The 27,876-nt window shown below is 38.2% G+C and overlaps 1 long non-coding RNA gene across 1 annotated transcript; it reads right to left on the bottom strand.

Annotated features, from left to right (window-relative positions):
* Positions 1-1,870: 1,870 nt before the first annotated feature.
* LOC123598571 lies at positions 1,871-20,573 on the bottom strand. The gene is made up of 2 exons (XR_006712700.1): positions 20,330-20,573; positions 1,871-2,184 (listed from the first exon to the last, which is right to left on the bottom strand). It is a non-coding gene; the product is annotated as an uncharacterized LOC123598571 (long non-coding RNA).
* Between the last annotated feature and the right edge of the window lie 7,303 nt (positions 20,574-27,876).

The raw sequence follows: 27,876 nt of genomic DNA, 5'->3' as shown, positions 1-27,876 counted from the left end.
CTGTTTCAGATTCTGTGTCTCCCTCTTTCTCTGACCCTCCCCTGTTTATGCTCTCTCTCTCTCTGTCTCAAAAATAAATACATGTAAAAAAAAAAAAAAGAGTCTGACTTTGGCTCAGTGATCTTGAGGCTCATGGGTTCCAGTCCCATATCTCTGCCCCTACCCGTCTTGAGCACACACACGCACACGCACTCTCTCTCTTCCTCTCTCAAAATAAATAAATAACCAGGCAAAGAGCTCCCTAATTTCGTATGTACAAATATTTCATTGTTATTAGAACTCTAAGAGACAGATACTGTGGTAGTCTTGTCCATGAGCTGAGGCCCGGAGAGACGTATTTATACCTTTGTGGCCTACACAGGCCCCACACTATTCCCCAGCCAGCATTTGAATCTATATTTATCACCAATGGTTTTACCTCTACAACTCTACAGTAACATTTGCCTGAATAATGACATTTTCCTTTTAAGAAAGGGTGGAAGCTATATAAACAACTTTCTCTTTACATTAAGTGATAATAAGGTTTTCGTCTAAATTGAGTGATAATGAAGTTTGAGTCTTTCCAGGTAGAGAATTGGATGTGATGCTCTGTTTGACTATCAGCAGAGACAATAATTTTCTACTAATTTGTATGTGAGCCATCAGAGTACTATCTTCTTGTGATCAGAAGGGTTTTTTTTTTCTTATAAAGTCAGAATTTCCAAGACTGAATGGGCTCAAAATATGAGGTCCCTCTGTGATGCTGGTTGTCTAGCACGATATGCACATGAGGGGAATGTCTCTGAATGAGGTTTGTTTTACGTGGTCTTTGACCTTTCAAGGAGGACTGGCAGGACTGTCATTTGCTGTTACACTTATAAATGCAACCGGAGGAAACCGAACAATGGGGCACCCAAAAAATAAATACAAGTTTTAGAAGTGCTATCTGAGCATCTCACTAAAATCAAAAGAGTTGAGTGGTAGTTTTGCTGGGCTTGTGTTTTATGAGATCAGAGTGTTTCTGCCTTATTGATCATTCATCTGGACCTGCTAATGAGCCAATATAGGTCAGATGTCTCTAAGACCAGAAAGAAAAAAAAAAAAGCAGTTCCTGATTACGTGGCACCAAGCCATTGATCCCATCCATTCTATCTGCTCAGTTGCCTGGCTGCCGCAAACTTTCCAGTTGTGCATATTATTTTGCTAATTGGTCCTTTAATTAGTTTTATCTGCATGGATAATTATTCTCTTACGATGATGGTGATGGTGGTACCTGTTCTTTGACCACTGCTTCTGTCGACAGTAAAATCTGCTGTGTAGATGTTTTTAGTCAGGCATTATAGAAGTCTCCTAATTCTATGCCATGGCTTCTTTTGATAATTTCTCCTAATTCTATGTCATGGTCTAAAAAGCTTTCTATCGGGGCATGTGGGTGGCTCAGTTGCCTAAGTGTTCGACTTGTGATTTCAATTCAGGTCATGATCCCAGTTCACGGGTTCAAGCCCTGCGTCAGTCTCTGCATTGAGAGTGCGGAGCCTGCTTGGGATACTCTGTCTCCCTCTCCCTCTCTGCCCTTTCTCTTTCTCTCTTTCTCTCAAAAATAAATACATTTTAAAATGAATAAAATAAGAAATAGAAAGCTTTCTGTCATATCAGAAATGGCTAATTTGAAAATCTCTTTTCTACAAATGTGCATTACAGAGTTCAGCTGACTACATTTGAGTAACTCACTTGAATGGCCTTCATAAGAAAGTTCACTGGGGCCCATTGTTTGGGATATTATTGACTTAACATTCATTAAGAGACTCATAAAAACTTGCTTCCTGCATGTTCGGGGCATAGTGTTTAAGCTGTAAATATGGCAATATGGGTGTAAATATTGGCTTAAAACTTGTCTTTGAGTCATTTATTTCCTTTATCTTATTGTCTTTACATCACTATTCTCCCTTGTTTAGCCTGGCCCTTCCCCAGTCTTCAAATGTGTTCTCTGAACTCCCGGTGGCAGTCTTGTTGGGATTCTTCCCGAAAGAGTCAGGGGGCACCAAACTGGGATAATTTTTGTTCTCACTCTGTTCCAGACACTCCGTAGCGGCTGAACACGAAGACGGCACTCCACTGGGATGACCTTTGATTCTTGGCAGAGGATAGCGATTTCACTGAGGGAATTCACTCCGGTTGATGAGTCTCCAGTGTTTGTCGAAATCTCTGTGGAAACAAACATTCAGAGGGTCTTTGTGGAAGAGTCCAGAAATAATTGAGTAAGCCAGGGGACCCTTATTCCACCCCCTGCAAAAAATGTCAGGTTACACTTTCTTTTAAGGGCTCTTTAATTGATGGCCTTGTACAAATAATTACCATTTCCCAGCACTTTCCCTTTTGCCGAGAAAAATACAAAAGGAAAGTCAACCGAATCAAGACATAAATTCATTTTTACAGCTGAATAAGCTTTGTCTTTGGTTGTTTTAAAAATGAAATAAATGGGAAAATATTTATTAGAGAATAATAAACACGCCCAGGTATTTGCTGCTCTTCTCGGGCCAGGGTGGGATTGAAGTGGCTCGGTAAGACCACCTGTGTTTCTTGGTGCAAACCCAGCAGAGCTTCAGAATTTGTATAGTTGGTCTCAGTCCAGTGACCTGGCTACATTCTTGGATCTCTTACTCAACATGAGGCATCAAGATCACTGGAAACTTTAACAAAAACATCAACAACTGGAAGAGCCAGTTAGCCTATGGTCTGACCCCCAGCCTGCACACCCTTACATCAATCTACTTCTATTCTTCTGGGAAATTAGTTCAGTGTTCAAGGCAGGAGAAGGGGCAACCTGAGGGTCCAGATGCTCAGTCTCCCTTAGGAGATGAAGAATCTACAATCACCCCAAAGCGTACATTTAGAGGGTTGCGTTTCAGTCTGCTTTCCACTTGGCCAAATAGATGCCTTCATAATAACTCTAAAAGCATCGAAGAAAAAGCAGCACACTCTGTAGGATTCCACAATGGAATCCAATAAAAGAAACATAACTCAAAATCGTTTCAGAAGCAATTAATAAGTTGCTACTCAGAAGCAGCTCCTCAAGGAAATTTGCTCTTCAGCCCAATAATCTAAAACACATCCTGAAAACAGTAGCTGAGGAGGAAGGAAGACGAGAACGAATCTTATTTTCTACATGTCATTTTGGTACACTTCACAATATTTGGATACTTTCTGAGTCAGCTATTGTAGATGTTTTTATCCAAGTTCCCAAAGGTCTACTTAGTTTAACTATCTTTACCTAAAGATGGCAAAATGGCCACGTGACCTTTAACAGTAGCACTATTGAGCCAGCCAGCTTTGGTCTTAGCACCATCTTCCAGAACCCAGTTATGTGACTGTGGGCAGGTAAATTGAACCCTTTTAGCTCAAAGATTTCACATAAAAATGAAAAGATAGGATAAGATTCTGGTTTCCCACAGCGTGTCTCATGAAGAAACATGAGATTTACACGGAGGAAGATTTTTACTTTTATTTAGAAATACTATATTTTGGGGCACCTGGGGTGGCTCAGTCGGTTAAGCGTCCGACTTCGGCTCAGGTCATTATCTCATGGTTCGTGGGTTCGAGCCCCACGTCGGGCTCTGTGCTGACAGCTCGGAGCCCAGAGCCCGCTTCGGATTCTGTGTCTCCCTCTCTCTCTGCTCCTCCCCCACTCACGCTCTGTGTCTCTCTCTCAAGAATAGATAAACACTAAACAAAAATTTTTTTTAAAAAGAAATACTATATTTTAAAATATGGAGTTTTACAACAAGATTTCTCATATCTTTTAATATACTAATTACTATCATAAGTTGAGGGGCTGTACCATGTAATAATATGTAAGCTTATTTGACCATGGGACTCTTGTTCATAGACTATCATGGGACTAGTGTAATCTAAGGTTGCTTCCAGCTCTAAAATTCCATTTTTCCATCTGAAGTAGCTAATTGCAAATTGGCATGTATACAAAGGTCATCGTCACAGAAATTATTAATCATCACTGAATGATGTACTTCACAGGTGGATGTGTGGGAACACAGAACAGAGCAGACATATTTAAAATCCTACCTCAGCAGGAGGGTTTTCCTGTTCTCCACCTATTCTCCTCACCCTTGGGGGGGTGCTGATCTTCTGTGCATACATGCCATGGTCAGAAAGAGAAGGTCCCAGATTCATCATAGTGTGAACTGGTATTACTCATTACTGCTATTAGTCATTGTACCCTGTTATTCCCCTGGCCTTTCCTATGTGCAATATAAAGTCTAAGTAATCGACAAGGTCTGTTTCTCTATTTAGCCTTGTATCCAGCGCACATACTTCATGTCTTTTCCAGAAAAATAAGAGGAATTGTATTTTAAAATATTTTAAAGCAATAACCTCAGTTATAGCCTTATACTTTAACTGGAATACTTTTCTCAATTTAATATTCATGTATGACTGACCTGTGCTCAATAGGGAATTTCATAAGTTCCTTTCTCGTTATTGTGATTAAAACTTAGCATCAAAGGTTAGGAAAGCAAAAATTATAGTAAATGTGAAGTGACTGAATTGTCTTTGTAGTTTCTTTCTAGTTTTCAAAAATATTTATTGATTTATTTATTTATTTTGAGAGAGAGAGAGAGAGAGAGCACGCGAGAGGGCACACGAGAGAGCACACGAGCCAGGGAGGAGCAGAGAGGAAGAGAGAATCCCAAGGGGGCTCCATCTCACAAACCTTGAGATCATGACCTGAGCCGAGATTAAGACTCAGAGGCTTAACCAACTGAGCCATCCAGGTGCCCCTGTCTTTGCAGTGTCTTTCTAGTGCATTTTCGAATCTCAGTTGTCTCTTTTTCCCAAATTTTAAAAGGTATAAAGATGATCTGTGGTTACTTTATGTATATGATAAAGGATATAAAGTTAATTAAAATTTTAAGTGAATTAATATTTTAATTATAAATTTAAACATAGAATTGTGAAGAAAAGTAAATTATAATATTTTCCCTTGTCAACATTCATCTCCTTCAGTTCACTATAATGATTAAATCCATATGCGGTCATGCCAAAACTTGCTTAACACTTGGTATCTGTAAAAATACTCTTCTCAAATCTCCTATTGCATAGAGTATAATTGACTGACGGTTTCAGCTGCTGCTGTCTGAATCACCACTGAATCTGAGCAAAGGTCACATTTCCCATGAGCATTCCTGAGAGACACAGGACTTCTTTGATAGGCAATTTGGCTTAAGAACTCTCAACCTCGCCAAAACTGTTCAACTGCACTACTGTCTAAAGCTCTTTCGCTCAAACTTCCTTCCTTCCCCCTCTCTCTCACAAGGGTGAGACCTGCATTGCAGTGTGATGGTTCTCCCTCTACATTTTCCCCTCGCTGCCATTTACCCTAATAAACGTCTCGTATTGTTAATTTTATCTTGGCTTCTGTTTTTGGAAGCCCTGAGCTAACATGGACCAATTCCTTATTTGGGGGCAGTTGGGTTATTTCAAGCCTTTGTGTTTATTTATTTTTAATAAATAGCATTGTAGTGAAACGTGTGTTAAGATTTGACCTATGGCTATTATAAACTAATTCCTTAGTATATGATCTTAGAAGTGTAACTGCTGGCAGCACAGAAAGTATATTTTATCACACTTTTGGTACAAATTGAAAAATGCCTCTAGAAGTTGCTCTGGTTTACATAACCAAAGGAAGTTCCTTTTCTCTTTCGGGTTGTTTGTACTTTTTCTTAGTGACTCATAAGAGAATTTTACATATTAAGGGGAGTAAACTTTGTGAAATAATTTTAAATGTTAGCAATCATTGACGTAAATAATCAATCCAAAGTCAAATAACTGTACCAACATACAGTTCCACCTGCTGTAATAAAACGTAAACCTCCCCCACACTCATAGGTACACATACAAACACAATATCTAAAATCTCTAAAAAATATATTGTACATAAAATTATTAAACTGAACAAAGAAAAATAGAAAAATTTGTCTTCTGGAAGAATTCCTATGGTGCCAATAACATTCAGGAGCAGCTCAGTCTCATATGGCCGGTAAATCATCTTGGGGAGCAGCTAACAGAATCTGGCCAGAGATAGCAGAGGAATTTTGTGTGGGCATGTGCATTAGTTTACTTTCCAAAATAATCCCATCTGGATGCATGAGAAATGTTCTATCTGTTTCAGCTCATTAGGAGACAAGAGTCAAGCAAACACACTCATTGATTTAACATGCTGGAGCTGTGAGAAATGAGTCATTTGCTGCAATTTACTTCACCAACTTTGGAGACAGAAGATGACCCACACACATATTCTGAGTTGCCTGTTAGTTTATAGCTTAGAAAACCATCACGTTTTATAAAGTGTCTCTAAATCAGGCACCCAAAACAATTAGAAACTTGGGGAGTGGGACAGAATGGTTGCAAGCTTAACTCTAACATATTTTAATTGATTCTTGCACCATTGGGCTCAGAGAGACAGCATCACTAATTTAAAGTAAAATAACCCTAGATAAAGATATCTTATGGGGCGCCTGGGTGGCTCAGTCGGTTAAGCATCCGACTTCGGCTCAGGTCATGATCTCACATTCCGTGAGTTCGAGCCCCGCATCGGGCTCTGTGCTGACAGCTCAGAGCCTGGAGCCTGTTTCAGATTCTGTGTCTCCCTCTCTCTGACCCTCCCCCGTTCATGCTCTGTCTCTCTCTGTCTCAAAAATAAATAAACGTTAAAAAAAATTTTTTAAAAAGATATCTTATAAAACCTTTAGTTTTCTACACTCTGAGTCTCAACTCAAAAATGGGCTTCAAAAATGTACTTTAGTAGTTTAGAAGTTATACCATTTCCCCATGTAAACAACGTTTCTTTCCCTGTTCATTTCTACAGGCAACTACTCACCAACTATTATATTCCCGAGTGAATAACAAAAATCTAAGTTTGTAATAAACTCTATAGGAACTGTGAAGAATTGCAAAGAAGGCATGACTCTCCACCCTTAGGGCCTTCCTGGTTGGTAGAAAACAGAAATGAAAATGTCTAAAAACCATTTAGGTCCACTTAAAAGCTCCAAAGTATCAACTTACTGTAAAGGGGCACTAATAGAGGGAGCTTAACATTTGCATTACTGACTTGAGCAAAACAAAGGAAATGAAACCATGAGCCTATTAGAAGGACCAAAGAAAGATGCAGCCCTTTAGAGTATTACATATTCATTTTCCTGGAAAATGCCTGCTATTTTAACTTTCAATGTATCTCTTGAAGCAATAATCTATGATTGATTATTAGTGTGTAAATATCTTTACAACAAATCTTTCCATTTTGACTCTGACTTCTAGACTATTAACAATAGGGAAGTATGTGGTTGTGTGTGTGTGTGTGTGTGTGTGTTGTTATTTTCATTGTGTGGTGTATACTGCTGTTAGAATTCTTTTCAGTGTTGGTATAATGACACTAATAACTTTATTTTCAATCAATTGTATGAAATAAATCTGTAAGTAAAACCACCCAAAGTACTGTGAAGAATGTAAAAGTTTATATTTCTATCAAATGAATTAAACCACTTATACTGAGTTTTTTTTTTTTTTTAGGACCAAGTGGTTTAAAATAATACTTTCTCTGTCTAGATTATGATGGTGGAAAAGTATCTGTTTTTATCAAGACCAAAGAAGTTGGTAAACTGAGGACAAACGCAGGGTCCCAGCTGTTTGCCGACTTAAATTGCCCAAGTTTGGATTGAATGAATTATTGTTCATTTTTTGTCCTATGCCATTAAATCAATAGTTTCAGGGTGCAAAGTTAAAGACTGTCATATCTATTTCAAAAATGAATGCATTTTAGAGGAAAAAAGAGTTCCTGCATGTTGCAGCAGAATAATGGCCACTCAAAGATGTCCATGTGCTGATCCGCCAAACCTGTGATTAGTTTACATCACGTGATAAGAAGGAATCAAACTTGTAGATGAAGTTAAATTTGCTAATCAGCTGAACTTAAAAGAATATCATCCTGGATTACCTGGGTGGGCCTAGTGTAATCGCACTAGGGGAAAATGGGTAAAGGGAAACAAGAGTCAGATCCAGGGAGATGACATCATGAGAAAGACTCCACTGGTCTTTGCTGGCTTTGAAAATGGAAGGAGCCATAAGCCGAAGAGTGAAAGTAGCTTCTGGAAGCTAAGAAAGGTGAAAAATGGATCCTCTCATAGGACTTTCAGAAAGGAGCACAGTCATGTCCATACCTTGATTTTAGCCCAGTGAAAGCCAATTCAAACATCTGACTTCCAGAACTGTAAGATAGTAAATTTGTTATTTTAAGCCACTTAAGTTTGTGATAACTTGTTACAACAGCAATAGGAAGATGAAACACTGTGTTGTGAGTCCGTCATATGGGATTTTCAAAAGTAAAGGAGTGTGTGTGTGTGTGTGTGTGTGTGTGTTTTCAGTGTTATTAACTCTGAGTTTTTAATCATGATAATAGACTAAACTCTAAATTCCAATAAGGTTCTCATAGATGGTTCTCATTATGAGAGTATAACCTAGTGATAATATAGAATTGCTTGGAAAATCTTGAATCGTAAGAAGTAACTCACTTCTATTAACTTTGAGGAGAGTTACAGGACTAGAGACTCATCTCTGGGGAAAATAACATCTGATTCCTCTAGATTGAGTGTTTTAGGCAGGAAACGAACGGAGGATGTCCTCCTTGCAAAGAACAAGGCCTAGTGTCCAAGAAGGAACGGATTCGGTGCAAAAGTGATAGAAGGGAGTCCTCAGGGTTATAGTGAAAAGAGATCCCAAGATGACGGTAGAGCACCAGCCTGTACTAGCGAGATTGGTCATCTCCAGGAGAGACATCTTCCAAAAATGAAACTGATAGAATAACTAGTGCACTAACGCACGAGTTTGGGCTTGAATTAATGACAGTTACTAATTCCATGAAAAAACAAAGAGTAGTGCAGAAAAGGAACAGCAATGACCTTATGCTACAGAATTAAGCTGCCAGTAATTCTTTCACAATCACAATAACGCAATCCTGAAGATTGAACTAGCCAACGTTACAATGTAACTACATTAGGAAAATGGGGCACAGGAAGGTTTTTTGTGTGGAGGTAGATGGGGTGTGAAACAGACCCAGATCCTTATTTTCCAAAGTGAGAAGTCAATAAATAAAGCCTAAGTCAATAAGAAATGTCGATAAGTTCAAAATCCAGAAGTAACCATTTGGAGGTGAATACCAAAAGAACCAGTTATAGATAGGAGTTGAGAAGTGGTTTCCACTGGAGAAAAGGAGAAGGGTAGAAGGCCATTGGGTTGCCATACATCTCAACAAGCCTCATACAGCTACACCATACTTTAGACTATATCATTGTGTTCAATAAACAACCTAATATAATCAAAACTTTACATTAAAAAAAAAGACCAATGAATAGTGTTTTAATAAGCACCCACACCTCCCACCTCTGCTTAGCCCACAGCCTTGATCTCTCCAAGGGTTTTTGTTGATGATGATAGTAGTGATAATGATGTAAATTAGCCCTTGGGCCTATTTCTCAAGCTTCCCCAGTGAATTCACCATGGGATGATGAGGTCTGAAGTTTTGCATTTTGTAAGGAGGAACATGAAACACACCTTATCCTCTTACCCTCTCTGAGACTGACATCCACTGAAACATATACTCAAAAGTCAGATAGGAATCCAAATACCTTTTTGTTGTAAGCCTGGACTGGAAAATAAGATTGGGTTTTTAGTTGGAAAGAGACTTCCCTCAAATTTCCCAGAAATCTAGACCTGGAAACCTTTGTGGGAAGTACTGTGAAGAGGCATGTCTGAGACTGCAGAATGAGTGCCCCCATCAGGACCCAGGGTCAGGTAGGCCTCTGACCTGTCTTTTGGTAGTAAGTGTTAAGCCCTGAGACAGGTGTGCCTTGATGGGAGGGACAGAAGTAGGACAGGTAGGTGTCCACCTTCTAGAGAGACTAGACAGAAAAGGGGGGGAGCCTAGCACCCCTGAGCTACACATGCAATCTCTCCTTGCCCTAACCTCAGGATGTTGCTCTCGAGACTTTGAGAGGGAAAGGGTGAAAGAAAATGTAGAAGTCTTCTCTCCAGTAGTTTAAAGAAGTTGTAAGTTTTTCCTTTATAAGGTTTGACTAAAAGGAAGAGGAGAGATTGGTCTCTTCCATATGGAGAACTGGAAGACGTCATGTAGCTGCCAGCAGTCAGTCAACAGATATTTATTGCCTTAATGCCCTATACCAGGCATTGGACTCCAAACTTACTGCAGTTCCTTTGCAAACCCTGACTCAGTTAAACTTGCAAGACTCCCTGATTCCTAGCACCCTACTTGAATTTTATTCCACTCTCTACCTATCTCTGTTTCTCATCTTCGTTCTGGGGATGTTTCTCTGTTCCTCTCCCATTTTCAAGTCTGGGGGCACTGTTTGACATACTTCTAAAACAACCCAAAGCTAAAACACAGCCAAGCACTAAAAATATAAGCTAGCAACAAGGAAACACGCAGGTACGTTTTATGTTATGTTGCAGCTTCATAATATTTTATCTATTTTGCAGGCAGCAATAAACAGATAAAATTTTCTCTACTATTCCAGAAATACCATTCATGTCTTTTTGAACCTTTACAGTAGAAGAAATCTCCTTCTTACGAAGTCATTTCCTTCCTATAAATCAGGAACAAAATTATTTCATAAAATAAAGTTTTTATTTCCCTATCATTACAATAGCCCATAAATCTGGAAGAAAGGACAAGGAAACACTGTCTGCATCAAAGTGAGCTCTCCGAGGATGCAGGGGTGGCCTTCCCTGTAGCCTAGTCAGCCAGCACAAATATACCAACTCTGGAAAATAGACAGGAGCCCTGGGAGTCTCCTGATGAGACTCAGAGTCTAGTTAGGCATGAAATGAGATTCCAGAAGTAAAATATATAGAAAGCAAGAAGCAGCAGCAGAAATGAAAAAAAGCTAAAAGACACTTTGCTCTGAATTCTTCCCTAAGGCACAATAGTGCAAAACTAAAGTAGGCCAGTGCATTTGCCACAGAGTAAGGAAAATAGCCCCAAATGCCTACACCTCTTGAGTGTCCATCATATGGACACTAGACAGACATTGTCTTGAATCTTCACAAGAAACCTGCTAGGGAGGCATTTCCACCCACTTTCACAAATGAAGGACAAGATTCAAGTTGGTCAAACAACTTGTCCAAGGCCACCTGGATGTTATGCACCATAGCCAGAATCTAAACATTGACCCGTCATATTCCAAAGCCATTCCAAACCTTCTGTCAGCATCCCAAAATGTTTGTCAAACTAATGAATACACGCAAGAAATCAGCTCAGGAAAAAAGGATTCAAGAATATGGAATTGCACCAATTAGAAGGAAGAAATAAATATATATATAAGACTTGAGTAAGAACTTTTGCCTTTTTTTTTTTTTTTTGAAGAATGTACATCTGGACTTGAGATTTAGTTGATGGATAAGAAAGAAAGAAGCCAATGAGTAAAGAAAAGCCGCTATACAGCAACAACTATTCTTTTAAAGAATAATGTCCCTAGGGCAATAATGGAAACCATTGTAGGGACATTGAAAACCAGCTGAAAATAATATTAATGGGAATTCTGAAAAAAGGGAGAACAATTCTGGCAACAAAAACATAGATCAATTGCTATGTCGATTCTATTTATTTCAACAATGTTGCACTATGGAATTCATGTAACTCCTAATTAACTCAAGCCTGTATAATGTAAGATTCTTATATTTATTGAACTTCATAAGGGAAGCAATAGAATCTGTATTTCAGTATCTTAAGTGACATTAACAAATGATAATGATACTTATCTCTTGGGATATTAGATACTAATAACATTGTTTATTCATGTAAGTGCCAAATGCTTTTTACATCTTACAGTTCTACTTAAATTAATACTGTCCATTAATTCTATCCTCTGACACTGAGTTCTACAGGTTAATTATATATCTTAGGTTGTTCCCTTGTTAGCAGTTTTACTTGTCTTTAATTGGGTCTTCTTTTGTTTGAAAGAGGCCTGATCACATTCATTAGATTCATAGCCTTCTTTAATTAGTTTAGCTGACTATTAAATCTACTGTATTATCAATTTCATGATCTCCCCTGTGCAATACCACCTTTGATGCTGCATTCCTTACGTAGAATTAAGATAGACTTTCACCAATAATGTGGTACAGGAAAAACGTGGAATCTCCATTCCCTTCCCAATACTCTGCCTTTCCTACTGTGTCCTCTCTTCCTCTTCTATCAGCCCTAACACCAGATCACCACAGTCCTCATCACCTCCAACAGCATCACCATTACTACCACCACCAGTCTTCCATAAATATATTTTCTGGCCTACTGATCTACACTTGTGATTTGTGAGGTTTGCGCATCACTCCAAGTACATACTGACAAGATAAAGCAATCTTGTTAAACGTGGTTCCTGTCTTCCAGAAAGAGTTTAATCCTCTCTGGCCTCTTCCTCACTTGCTTTCTTCAATTTTTTTTCATTCAAACTGGCCAACTTACCATTTCCCTTCTGTAACCTGACCCCATCCCTTATAAATCTGTATAGAATTTTCTACTTAAGATATAGTACAAATGCCACATTATTCATGAAACCTTCTCTGTTCTCTGTAAGTTCTGTCTCTTCTGTACCTCCTTATCTGCACATCCTTCATGTTATGTCTGCCTTTTATTCTACGATTTTATGTCTTTCACATAGTAGAGCCTAATAAATGTTTGTTGATGGAAGGGATGAATGAGGGAATTTATAGCGTTGACCTCAGTTTAGCTTGCAAGAGTCACATGCCTTTCTCCTCCATTGGAAAGGGAGCAGAAGTGACACTATACATATTCATATCCTCCTGGCACCTTTTAGAGTAAATCTCATAAGATAGACACTGCATGTCTACTTATTCAAAATATAGATAGTATTCAAATGGAGAAAGTGAATGAGAGCTGTGAAAATGGAAAAGTGTGAGAATATTTTTATAGCAGTAATGTGAAATCATATGCAAATGCCTTCTAAAACATAACTGACCAATTGCTCTGATGTCCCCACCCCAACTTGGTATTCTGAGCTCAAGTGAGTAAAAATGAAGTGTCCCCATAGATATGAAAGGGAGATTAATGAGCCTTGGTTCTGAAAATATGAAGTGGTCATATCTCTTTACTCCCCATTCAGTAACACTATAAACTGGGATGAGAGATGTGTCAAGAGAACAGCTTTCTACACCCTTGTTTTCTCCTGTTCTCTCTGCCTTCCCAGGATCTAGAGACCTGCAAGGGGTAATGAGTAGTTGTCTGCTCTGATAGGCACACACTGGTCAGTTCTTAATGGTCCCAGTGCCTTTAAATGACCTCTACAAGTATAGAGTGGGAAGAAGTAAGTGCACAGTGTCGTGGAAAAAACTTCATCTGAAGAATCAAACTGATCTCACTTTGAATCCTGGATGTAGCACTTTCTAAAAGTCACTCCACTTCTTGGAGTCTCAACATCCCCATCTGAAAAAAAAAATGGGGCTAACACCTTCTACTCCATAAGATCATTAGAAGAATTTGGGGACAAGTGATAGATGGATAGACATACAGGCATTCTCTAGAACAACACCTAGCAACCCAGAAAAAAAGACACAGTGTTTTCAACTTTGTCAAAAACCTTGACTTAACTGGAATGGATCCCATATTTACAACTTAAATTAGTTTGAGATCTTAGACTAGACAAATACTGAGGCTAGTATAGATATATCAAAGGTCTGAGGTTGCCCAGACATTGTGTTAACATTAAGTACATCAGAGATCGGGGCAGTAAATATTTATAGCAAACATGAGCGATGGAAGGCTCAATTGTGTCTTAGAAGTGATGAGTGACTCATGTGTGCTGCATGTTCAGACAAAGTGGAGTTGAGGAAGAAGTTGCTTTTTTCCCAGTTACTAAACAAAACTTTGGGAAAGAAGTGAAAATAGGGGAAAAGAAGGGCCTGGTTCAGCCAGGAACAGGTGGTATTTCCAGGAATAAAGAGTAAAAGAGAATAAGGAATTAAGTCATCTAAAGAGAATTCACAGGGACTATAAAATAGAAGAATAAGAAATACCTGGCTTTCTTTTCCTGGTTGTGTGCTTGTACAGCCTTTCTGAGACTCATTCTATCATTAACCATTCATTCACTTATTCGTGTATTCATCTATTCAGTAGCTAACAGGTATTTGGTAGTAACTATATGCTATGCAGTAAGTGTTGAGAACATAAGAGAGAACACTGTGCAACCTTACTATGTGGTGAGTAAACAATCTGTGGCATGTTTAAGTATAAAAGGGTGGATATGTGCTATAAAGAAATCCTCAGTCTGCAACTCTATTGAATTAGGGATTTGAGTAAATATGTATTTCTTCCATCTTCAAAACTATGTGAGTGCTAAAACTCACTTTGCCAATTTGCACTTTGCAGTTTGGCAAGGGTCATCAAACACGGAACATCGCCCATTTCCAATATACAGCATGTTTGACATCCCTGATGGGCTGGCTATTACCTTTGCATGCACTTGCATGTACACTTGTCCCCACAAGTCTGCAGACCTAATCATACACACACACACACACACACACACACACACACACACACACACCTGGGAGCGGCACGAAGTACTCAGGGAAATGTGGACATTAGAAAAATATCTTAAGAAATTATCTTGGGATTGATATCACACATTAAGGTCAATATGCAAATAATTGCATCAAGTATTTTCACTTTTTAATGAGATAACAATACTAAGATATTATCCTTTAGGGACCATTATTTTTTTTCAATCTTTTTCTGTCCAGTGGTTGATTCTCCTTTAAGTCTATGAACTAAAGGAACTTTTGAATGTTTTAAGTATGAAAACAATGAGCTATTATTTTTTTCTAAAAAAAAAAAAAAAAACTCAAGTAACTCAAAACTGTTCAAACGTTAAAACTACAGGCATCTCTTCCTTCTCGTGTTTTGAGTCACACATCTCAGATGTATTAGTCACATTCCTTAAGGCTGAACCTTATTTTATTAAATTCTGAAAACTTCTCCTTATATAAAGATATCTGCAGTTCTGCAAGAGCATTAGAACAAGATCAGTCTGTTCTCAACGTGACAAATTATACGGTTTCTATGTGAACATTGCCCTTCTTCATTCAGAGTCAGATAGCATGAGAGATGAAATGACTCACAGTTTCCCGACACTGGTGGAACTAGTTTACTTCTACAGCCCCTTAAATACCATCAGAGATGAACTTGATTCTTCCCAAGTGCAAGCAACTTTTAGAAGATCACATTCTAGATAAGTGATATATCATTAATAACATATGACTGCAGTGTGAGTTTAGCAATAGAATTATATCCGTCAGAATAAGAAAGGGAGCTGAGGAAGCCATTTTGCTAATCCTCATGTTGTCCCAGACAAGTCATTTAAACTTTCTTACACAAATGTTTACACATCAAAGCAGCCTGGTAATGTTAATTTTGGTAAGGAATATCAACATCTTTTTATTACAAACAAACATGTAGAGACCTATTTCAAATCAGAAAGCAAATCATAGATAGATACATCAATAGTATGCCAATGCTCAGACCTCCTGGGAAGCCCAGGAGGCTGCATCTCTGTACTTGGTTGGAATAATGCCGGTTTCCTCAGCAGCCTCAAACTCTAAAACTGTTCTATATGTTCTTCTTTTTTAAAAAGATCCTGGGTGCCAGAGCCATAATCCAACATATCTCAATATTTGCAGAGATAGGTAAAATCTAGAATGAACACACAAAGTGGTAGGCAGAAAATAGACTTTAAAGTCCAACAGAATTACATTAGGGCCCTGCCATGTAAATTACTTAATGTTTCTCCACCCAAATTTCTTCATCTGTTAAAAAAAAAAAAAAAGGATAATGAGATCTATTTCGTGGGGATTTGTGAAGATTAGACAAGATAATATATTTAAAGTGTTACTCCACAGACATTAGTTACCATCTTTTTCCCTTCTTAAAAACTAATGAAGTTATTCTCCACAAAGAAGATTGAATAAGGATATGTTTAGTGATAAAAAAAATCAAAAGAAAAAGTAACTTTGCAATGAAAATAGTCACCAAAGGACCAATGGAAACTCTAAATCAAAGACCTATTAGTATAGTTAGTGGTTACCAAGCTAAGGTTAGAATCGCCCTATAGCAAACACCCCCAACACTGCCTCTACCAGGCATACCCCACATTACAGATTCTGTTACAAGTTCCCCACCCTTGGTAATTGATGCTAAAGATGATGGGTTGTGGGGACAGGATGAGCTTTCTCCCCCAACCCATCTCCAGCCCATGCCATCCTCCCCAACCTCCTGGGCTTGGGCAGAATGGAGGTAGAAGCCAGAGTAATAATAACAATAGCATCATCTCCTTCAAATCCTTTCTGAATAGAGGCAGTGTATAAATGTAGAAATAAACAAATTGCAAGCTGGGAGGCAACCACAGTGTATTATAAAAAGTGGAAAGAGTGTGGGCTTTGGAGTCAGCTAGATGTGCTTTCTCCTACTTCCTAGCTGTGTGCTCTTCGGTGAGTTTCCAAAGCCCCCCGAGCTTCATTTTCTTCATTGTCACATGGGACAATAATAGCTGCTTAAAAAAGGTTATTCTGAGAATAAAAGGATACAGTATATGTAAAATGACTAGACCAGATTCCCAGAACTTGGACCATCATATAAATATTAGCATCCTTTGTATGTTCACAGATACACCGACAACAACATAGCATTTGCTCTACTGGAAGAAGAGGAGAGGGGTGCTAGAAATGTAAAGGTTACAGTGAAGTAATTAAGGTATTCATAATGGTAGTAATAAATTGAAAGGACAGGCAAGGAATTAACTCACCAGTTGAATACATGGTGATTCAGATTTAGAAAGTGAGGAAAATATGGTATTTTTCAATAATGCCATGAAAAAGAGGAAGTGAGAGTTAAGGAGTTAAGGAAAGGCAAATAACTTCGCCCTTTATCAGGCTGACTTGGGCTGTATAGTGAGCTCCATAGACAAAATACAGACAAGACTGGAAGATTCATGTATTCAGTTAGTCCTTAAATTACTAAGCAATTGCCAAGTTAAAAATTAAAAAGAACAATATTTATAGTGGTTTTTATTCTGATAATAAAAGTAAGGAAAAAAATCTCATTTTTGAAAATTAAAGTACAGAAAAGTATAAACAAGGAAATAAAAAACATCGAATTAATTTAAAGATATGTTATTTGTTCATTTGCTTGGTTATTCAATAAATAAGCCAAGCAGCGTTCTAAGTAATAGAGATCCAACAGTGAGCAAAAAAAAAAAATGTCATTAACTCTCAGAGGGCTTACATTCTATGAGGGAGAAAGCATGCATAAGGAAAGTATAAGTAAGTCATTTGGTGGTGAGTGCTATTTTGAAAAGTTTTCTAAGGGAGCAGAGAGAGGAAATACTGGGGCTTTAAGGTTGGGGGTCTTTTTATGAATGAAAGAAAGAAAGAAAGAAAGTGCCACGTGCAGTGTCTCATTTGGATGTGTCTGGAGTCTTGGAAGCTCGACTACCCTACGTTCTCCCACAAACGGACCCTGAGAGCTTGTTTGGAGGTTCTGGCAGGGGATCTAAGGGGTCCTTTAACATGAGTGGTCACATGGAGAGGTAACACGCAGGCAAATTCCCAAAGATAGTGATGGCACCAGCTACATGAACCATTTCTGGTAGAGGGAAAGAGTAGGTGGAAAAGCCCACTAGAAAAGAACACAAAGGGCTAGAGTGGCTGGAACCAATGGTTTGAGGAGAGTGGTAGAGAATGAATCCAGAGAGAGAGCAGAAATGCCAGTCAGAATGGCCTCTATACGCCAATAAGAGAGCTGGCTTTATTTTGGAGGCTTTGAACAGAGGAGTGACATGATTGGACGTGTTTTAAAGGTTCACCCTGGATGTTGTGCTGAGAAAAGAGCACAGTGGGTTGAAGGGCTGGTGTGAGCACTCAGGTCCGGGGGCCGTCTGCAGTGACCTAGCCAGAGGGTGACAGAGGCCTCAGCCAGAGAAGCAGCTGGAGATGGACAGTGGTCAGATTTGAGACAGCTTGAAAGAAGAGGTAAACGGATTAGCTGCTGGATTGGGTGTGGGTATGAGAGAAAGAGAGAAGTTCAGGAAAGATTTGACCTGAACCACTAGAAGGATGTTATTTCCCTTTGTCGAGATGAAGAAGACTAAGGAGATATTTAGGGACAGGAGGCTGGGAATAAAAAAATTAGGATGTAGACAGGTCAAGTTTGAGATGTCTGTTGGCCATTCATGTGGAGATGTCTAAAGGTGTCACTAACACTCACATACAATACACATGTAATAACAAAGTGAGATCATACACTCTATTCAGTTGTATAATATTGTAGTATTTTTCCTAACCTTAAGTGCCCTATAAGAACTCTATTTAAATTTCACAACATCCCATTGGTAGATTTTACCATTCATCTCTTTTCACACATTAGTCTCACAATTATCATTATTATATATATTGCTTTAATAAAAATCTCTGACAGCCTCATTGACTAATTCCTTAAGGGACACATCCAATTATAGGGTCAAATAGTATGAGAACTTTTAAAACCCTTGATACATATTCCCAAAAGGTTATAACAATTTATAATCTCGCACTTAGGTATGAGAGTAACTGCCTGTTTAACAGTGCTTTTGCCTAAGCAGAAAATTATCATTTTCAATAGTCTTTTTCAATTGTTGAGTACAAATGATCAATGTTTAATTTGCATTTATCTGGGTGTTTGTGAACTTGGATGTTTCTTCATAAGTTTAGATGCCTTTTGAATTTCTCCTTTTATAAATCATATATCCATATCCTTTAAACTGATCTCTTTTGGAGTTAACATTTAACATTGAAATACTGATGACTATAATACAGCAATAGATAACACAAGTTGTATGTGCTAGGTAGTACATTAAGCAATTGACATGTATTAACCTTCACAAACTTATTATTAATACTTAGCTTAGAGATGAAAAAATTTCAGACTAAAAAAAATGAAATGGACTGCTTTTTTTCTAGCTCTTTTTAAAAAAGCTTACTTATAAGAGACTCTTAAAAACTGAGAACAAACCGAGGGTTGATGGGGGGTGGGAGGGAGGGGAGGGTGGGTGATGGGTATTGAGGAGGGCACCTTTTGGGATGAGCACTGGGTGTTGTAGGGAAACCAATTTGGCAATAAACTTCATATATTGAAAAAAAAATAAAAAAAAATAAAATGGGAAAAAAAACAAATAAATAAATAAAAAAAGCTTACTTATTTATTTTTGAGAGAGAGAAAGAGGCAGAGAGAGGCAGAGAGAGGGAAACAGAATCCCAAGCAGGCTCTGCACTGCCATCGCAGAGCCTCATACAGGACCTGATCTGATCAACTGTGAAATCATGACCTGAGCCAAAACCAAGAGTCAAATGCTTACCTGAGCCACCCAGGTGCCCCAAGATGGCCTGCTTTAAGGCACACAACATAGTGCTTGAACTGGGACTTGAACCCACTCTTATTCCAGAGCTCACCAAAGTAATCATATTTAGTAATTTGAGAAGAGAACAAGTTCAGAGACTATACAAAAGTTTGAAATGTAAGATCTGCATTTGCTCAGGTAAGAACTGACAAGGACAAATACACCCAGGGCAGAGATTTTATTTTAGCAGTTCAACCACTCTACTTAATTGAATATCTGTTTAAAGGCAAAGGTTCACAGAAGATGCTGGGGAAATGCACAGGAGGGCTTGATGAGCTCATTTCTAGAACACTTAAGCTTATCACCTCAAATATGGCTGCTCTATTTTCAGATGGAAAATTCTGCTAGTCTTGAATTTACCTGAATTATATGTAAACATTATCACTATATTTTAAAAAGAAATGTTGGAGCACCTGGGTTGCTCAGTCAGCTGAGCGTCCGACTTTGGCTCAGGTCATGATCTTGAGGTTCGTGGGTTCAAGCCCCTCGTTGGACTCTGTGCTGACAGCTCTGAGCCTGGAGCCTACTTCTGATTCTGTGTCTCCCTTTCTCTCTATCCCTCCACAACTCGTGCTCTCTGTCTCTGTCTCAAAAATTAAAAAGAAAGGAAAAGAAAAAGAAAAAAATAAAAAGAAATGTTGAAAAAAAATATGGGGTGTCTGAAAAGAAACTTTTGGCAGATGATTTATTTTCCTTATAGTAGATGCCCTCAAGAAATAAACAATACCTAGAATTAGATCTTTTTCCCTAATGTCATAAAACATTTTTAGAAAGGAAAGTGAGGTCCCCTCATTTTCCACAACCAGCCCCTGCCCCCTTGGTGTTACCTTCCTTGGCAGATTTTTATTTCCCCAAATTCATAGTGAGCTGTGATCTTGCCCAAGGCAGCTTCAGCTTCATTATGATAATGCTTGTATTTCAGGATCAAAGCTTCACTCTCAATAAGTAGGTGGTTGTGCCTATGGCAGAGAATCAGGGACAGCTCCTCAAGAAGGAAGAAGAGACGGAAGGATTAGGTGAGGATCTATGCAGGTTATACAAGGTATTTGCCAAAGCCCTGGGAAGATTCCATTTTCTCCAGGTCATGCACAATGAGGGGCAGCCAAGATAAGTAGATCTTCAAGTCACTTCAAAATGAAGACGAACCAAAAAACTACAGTCTCTGCAAACTTCAACTGTTTATAAAATTAATGAATATCTCGTTAACAGATCCCTGTATTGGCCATCAAAACCTTTAGGTATCACAGATGTAGCCTTAAAAAGTTGAAAATGACAAGGAGAAGGCACGGCTGAAATACAGCAAGAACCTCGTTCCAGCCCTGAAGGAGCTGACTGGGGGTGTCATTGAGAGATCCTGCTCTGTGCTTAGGAAAAAATGGACTTGAATGATGTCATATGCTTCATGGCTTGCTGGATTCATGCTTCTTCTAATCTTCAAAAGCATACGTGTTTTTAAAAAGCAGCTGAATCTCAGTAAAGCTGTTAAGAAAAAAAAGGCAACTGGGAACTTCTCCATCCAGTCATCAATTTATGGGAATTAATATAATAATTATTATCATAATAAAAAGTTACCATTGGATAGACCTTACTATGTACCAAACATCATGCTAAATATGTTACATGGACTATCTTCTTTAATACTTATTAATAAGTCTTTGAAGTAGATACTATTCTTATCTCCATTTTATAGTCTATATCATCAAGTAACGTGCCCAAAATGACATAGCTAGTATATGGCAGAGTTCAGATGTAAACTCGGATCCGTCTCACAGCAAAGCGAAAGACCTAAATTATTCTGAGTTAGGCGAGAATAGTTAGTTATAATTGTATTTTATAGGTTAGCAATAATATGTGCTTTAGATATTTTAATATATGTTTGCTCACTCCTCTCCTGCCATACATTCTCAGCTGTATTTTCTTCTTGCTTCCATTTTCTTATTTACTAATTTGTTTGCTTCTACTTCAGAGTCCTTTTTAAGTTCTAAAGAAAGAGCGTAAACAAATGAAATGAATACGTAACCTTACTTATAAGTATTGCTTTAAAGTCCACAGATTTGACAAGTTAAAAACAAAAGAAGAAGAAGAAATACATTCTACCCACTACCAAGTGCAAAAGTACCTCTGAGCAAAATGCCTGAGTATGTAATAATATATTCTACATTTCAATACTGAGTAAAGATAGGAAGTAGAGCATATAGCATACCTAAAATGGTATTAGCAATAACAGTTATTACCACAATAGAATTGATTCCTCCATTTTGAAATTCTGAAGGCATTACATAGAGTAATCTCTGTGAAAGCTCTTCAGTCAGCAAAAGTGATTAAGACCTTTACTATACATCTTATTCATAAGCACCCCTGAAAGCAGAGAGCCCACTCACAATGATGAGTTAGTGGGTCAGCCTGAATCATAAGGAAGAATGCACCTGACTGAATCACCAATTCCACTTCCTGTAGCACCTGGTTTTTCTTGGACCACTGCCATTCACAAACTGCCCGAGCCAAAGCCTAGTTAGCCTATGAAGTCTGATAAGGTCACAACTGGAGTTGGTGTGGTAGCGAGATCCACTAGAGTGCTTGTGCAAGAGTCAGGAAACCCATTACCATCTGAAGCCAATGCACGTATGTCTATAGAATTTTATGATGTATGGCACCATAGAGATCCCAGTTATCTAGACAAAGCCATTCCTAAACTGCTAATATATGTCGCAGTAAATACCAGGGCTGTTACATTTCAAAATCATTGAGGCACAAAGTCTCTGATAAGTGTGGCTGCTGACCTTGTGAGTCATTTTTCACTCACTTGTGGCATAAGAATTATTCTTCTTGCTGGACAGCCTGAGAGTCTCTCCTCTTTCTCCTGAGTCTTAACTTGGTCTTCTCACTTCCACTCTCTAGGACTAGTGAGGGAGTTCTCATGTGTATGAGCTGGAGAAGAGTCATTTGTGTGAAAATATTTTTAAATCATATTTTCTTTTCAGCTTGAGGAAGGCAAGTAATGAGAGAAAGAGAGAGAGAGAGAGAGGCTAATCAAACCCCTGAATGTTGGCATTTGCCTTGGTGAATAGAACGGGATATGAAACCTATAGATTCAGCTTCGGACCACTAATATCAGCATGCCGATGGTGAACCATCTCTCCTGAGTAGATTTACATTTATTCAGCTCACAGGGACTGATCTATAAGTCATTTACAATGAAAAATTTAACTGTCAAAAAGGTTAGAATGATTGAGTTGGCAGATCAATACACTATCTCCCACAGTCAAGAGGTGTGGAAAGCCAAATCATCTTGGTGAGTATGGATGGAATCAGAACGTGAGGACTAAGAGAACCTTAAGTAGTGTAAGACATTCAGCCAATAGAAGAGAGTCTTACCAAGTCTCCCCTGATAATTTTGGCTTCTGTGACTTGGCCTTTTCAAAGCTTCCATAGTTGATGAGTCTTGTCATATTCACAGAGGTTTTCTCTAGGACAGGATAAGAAGTAAATGTCTAAGTTTCTTATAAAGTTAGAACTACATTCTAGTTCTCCTTGCTGATATTTCTTCTTCAGTTTACTTTGATTCAAGTGTCAATTGTTCCTAAATTCTCCATTTACCATATTAAATGGCTAATCATAGCCATTGTGCAAGAATTTTTTAACTTCAATTTTTTTAAGTTAACCTTAAAAAAATAATAAGGGACGACCTAATTTCCAAAATCTTGGGGGACATCTCACCATCACCTCCAGATTTAGACATCAGCCTTTAATTTCAGTCCAGGATCTATCACTAGAAAACTACCAAAAAGTAACTGACTAAATTGTGTCTGTCTCAGACAAATGTAAGATATTATATTTATTACAACATGAACTGTTTTTAGATACACACACACGCACGTCACAAATTTCCACACAAATGTCCTTTGTCCAATTATGTCCTTTGTTACTCAAGGTAACCCTACCCATAAAGCTAAAAAAAAAAAAAAAAAAAAAAAAAAAAGAATGCCCAACCAGAATCTTCCAAGGTGGTCACAAGGTTTTGGCTATTGTAACTCTAATTCAAAACAGAGATTTCCAAAATCTTTGTTCAGGAATAACAACTGTATTGCTAAGTGGGTCACGCCTGATTGTTCTGTCTACTTCTCTTCCTGCTTTGTGGATGCATTCTTATTTATGCAATCATGACATTTAAGTACTAGAAGAGACCTAAAGAAATTCCAGTTAAGCCTTCTGCTTCAACCCAACACCACATGAGATTACCCAAGGCTTACCTTTTCAATTCTTAAAGATTTCCTAAAGCAAAGACCCACAATTTTGCTCCCTCATAAGTTCTAGAGTTTAATCAAGAAGTTCTTTATTGTGTGTAAACATAAGCTTTCTTGCGACAAGTCCATTTCTATTTCTGATCTCTATTGAAATAGGGAACAAATAACTTGGTTTTTTAACAAATAGCAATCCATAGACTTGAAAACCCTTATGTTATCCCTAATTGCTTTTCCCCAAGATTACATTCCCCGCAGTCCTTTGTTTTTTCTTCATCTATTCTATTTCCCAACATTTTGATTATCTTTGTTTCCCCCTGGGTGCTTAATAAACTTTGTAAATCCCATGTAAAATATAAAGAGATCCAACCATGCTTAAAATGGTGTGAAAAATCACCAATAGTCACCCCAATTAATTATTTTGGGGAAAATGTTCTCAAATAAATATTTTATCCCATCTCACATATCATTTATCATGACTATACCTTCTAATTGATGCAGGAAGGAAAAGAAACCATAGGCTACCAGTCTTCCTATGGATCTGTCTCTTATTCGTCTTCATTTTGGGGTTGCTGATGCTCAGAACTTTTGTCTAATATTTCCCTCCACCTTTAGCCTATTTACCTCAGTTAGGAGTCATCAAAATCCTACTGTTCAACCCAAATTCCAAATTCTTCCAGCAAGTCTGAAGTTACTGCCTTAGCGGCACTAATTCAAGTTTATAAAAAACACGAAGTCTTTCCTTTATGATCCTCGTGAGCATTCCTACAAGCAGCTTCAATATAGTGAACACATGATCATTACTGCTGCAGGCCTTTATATTAGAAGTTGGGTAGTGGTTTTAACAATCAGGTTGAGACAGAACCTTGAAATAAGAAATTTGTAAGCAATAGCAAGGAGATGTTTAGGAAAAGCCCTCAAAATTACCAGAAAAATAGAATGAGAAACGTTCTGTGACCATAATAATCTGGGGGAATTATTGCTAGTTTTCATGAAAATTCTTATAGTAACAATTGGATGAATCTGGGGGGTTGGGCACCGATTAGGAATCCAAGATAAGAATGGAGAACTAATATGGAAAAGGTGAAACTTAATTAAAATAGAAAGTCGCCATCGGTGAACAAGATCCCAAATGCATGTCCTCCTTAGTTCCTTTAGGTTATATTTTGATGATATATCTCATATTAAGAAGATACATAGCATAGTGCTTAAGAGCACATTGAGGGTCAGAGAGTCTGTGTTCAGCTCCTCTGGAAGAGTTCTGTGACAAACTTCTATAAACTTCAGCCTCCTCAACCATTCTTTCCTTCTTGAAATCTATCTCACAAGTACCTACTATATGTCAAGCATTTTTGTAAACTCTTCAAAAACGTTGATTCGTTTCATCCTCATAACAACCCAATGAGATAGATGTTATTATAGACCTTATTTCACAGATGGGGACATGGAGGCCCAGGGAGCTAAAGTGAATTGCCCAAGGCCACACACCTAGAAAATGGCAGACTCAGGCTCTGAGTGCAGGTGATCTGGGTTCAGGTCTGCCGTTGACTACTCCTGCTAAGGTTGCCTTTAGAACTAATGAAAATAACTGTCAATTGTCTGTCAAGTAATAAATGCTCAATAAATGACAGGGTTTGTATGTTTGCCTGTGTGTGGGGTGGGGGTAGCGGTAATTGTGCTCCGAAAGGTACAGATTACATGAATTTCCAAGGCTGTGGGAGGAAGTGGAATTGTTGATCAGTAGGTGGAGCTCTTTCCTCTGATTAGACATTTACCCCCTCCCACCCTCTTCCCCACCATTGTGTTGGAAGGTGGTTGGGTAAGGCCCAATGCATCATGCACTAAGCTGAGACTCCATCCATGCTCCATCGTAAAAATTTTATAGAAAGTCTATGATAATATTTAAGATGTGTGTATTTTATCAAACTGCCTTTGCCAAGAATGTATGGAGAGTCTATTACTGCTCATTTTAGTGCTTCTATTGAGTCAAATAAGGTCAATTTTACTTGCTACGTGAAGATGTGTTGAGCATAACAGATTAATTACATGCACTGTGCCATGTATATAAGGGCTATCAGAATATTCAGCTGACGTAGTACCAGGACTTTATACTTCACTCAGTGGAAATTGTGTTTACATAAATTAACAACTTTGAGTAAATTGGTTCTAGGATGATTATACCCGTTTAGCAGATTAGAATAGTGAATCCAGAGATATTAGATGAAGTTAAATGAATCAGGAAAGATTATTATTGAGACGTAAGATTTTTGGATCTTTCTCTAGTGCTTCTACCACTATCATATATCGGCTATCACTGATGCTCTGCTAGTAACCATTCTTTCCTCCTTCCCTCCTGTCTGTGCTGTACTGAAACTCCATGTGGTTCTATCAAGAGGCAGTATAACTCCGTGATAAAGAACACTGAATTTAAATCCTGTTGTCTACCAGTTATCAGCTGTGTGAGCTTGGGCAAATCACTTTCTCTCTCTGTGCTTTGTCTTTTGGCAGTGGGGAAACTGATTGGATCTACCTCATAGAAGTAAATGACATGATCCCGATAAAGCATTTTGAGTGGTCCGTGGCTCTTTTTTTTTTTTTTTTTTTTTTTTAATGTTTATTTTTGAGACAGAGAGAGACAGAGCATGAACGGGGGAGGAGCAGAGAGAGAGAGAGGGAGACACAGAATCCCAAGCAGGCTCCAGGCTCTGAGCCGTCAGCACAGAGCCCTACGCTGGGCTCGAACTCACGGACCATGAGATCCTGACCTGAGCTGAAGTCGGACGCTTAACCGACTGAGCCACCCAGGCACCCCAGTCCGTGGTTCTTAAACAGGATGAAACGATTGAGCATCATTAGCATAAGCTACTGTCCTTCCCATTCCTCCTTTCCTTGCTCTCTTCATCCCACAAACACTTACAGAGTGCCTGTGTGGAACCAGGTAGATACTGAAGTAGACATTAGAAATATGAGACCCAGAATTTCAAGTTAGGGTTTCAGTTACCATCTATGCTACTAGCGTTAGAAAAGACCCAGCCACAGACATCAGGGAGCTCAGTGAGCAGAGAATTTACTGTCACTGATGCCTTGGTGTTGTATTTTCCCCAGTGGAAGTAACCATTCATTCATTAACAAATGTTTGAGTATACACACTCTAATCAGTATACAGTGCTAAGTGCTAAGGAGTTTAAAGATAAAGGTGAACCAGGTATGAATTTTACCTCCAAACAACTGAACCTCATTTAGTAAATAAGAAATATACTAAGTAAATGATGGAAGGCAGAGAATACAAGCTACAAAGAGAGGAAAAATTCTTTTATAGTTCATTCTCACAGTTAGTAAGACAATCATTCAACATTAATTGGACACAAAACAGTTCTTGTAATACAATCTCATTTTTTAAACACTATACGAGCATAGAAAATTATCTACAAAAACAACCTGGGTGAGTGGGATGAGAGGTGTTTTTCTTCCCTTCCTTTCTTTGTATGGTATTATAGTAAAATGTTTTAATTAGAAAAAGTTTTATTGAAAAAAATTATTAAGTGTCTTCCAACTTTTCTTGAGAAAGCTCAAGTATCCTTCAGGCAGGAAAGTTTAGTGAAAAATGAATGGGGCAGTCAGGCGACTTTGCTTGACCTTGAACAATTGACTTCATTTCTTAATAACTTCAGTTTGTTGTCCATTAAACAAGGATAATAACAACTGCATTACTTTGATTACAAGGATGTTAAAAAGATACAGTAAAAAGTAGTCAATAGGAAAGTTCTGTAGATTCTATTGAAAGTGGGAGGTTATATAAACTAAGGCTGTTGAATGGATAATGCAGACAAATGACATAAGACTTTTGTCATTGGTAAAACAAAAGTCATGACTCTATATTAGCACGCATTCCATGTTAGCACCTAGTGGTGAACACTGCTCGGAATAAGCCTCTTGGATTCTTATTTCTGGATCCTCTCAGCACCTGGGACCATGCTTTGTATATGATAAAGATTCAGTTATTATTATTGATAGACATGGCTCTTAAAAATTACAGTAATATCCGGGAGTTTGGGCACGTAAATTTTTAAATTTCTGTTGTATAAAAGTAAATTTGTATTTCAATCAGTTTGAAATAATTTAGTTACCAATTA

The sequence above is a fragment of the Leopardus geoffroyi genome, chromosome A1, assembly GCF_018350155.1.
Source record: "Leopardus geoffroyi isolate Oge1 chromosome A1, O.geoffroyi_Oge1_pat1.0, whole genome shotgun sequence".
NCBI lineage: Eukaryota > Metazoa > Chordata > Mammalia > Carnivora > Felidae > Leopardus > Leopardus geoffroyi.
Note: the sequence above shows the minus strand (reverse complement) of the source record. Positions and strands in the feature narration are given on the sequence as shown.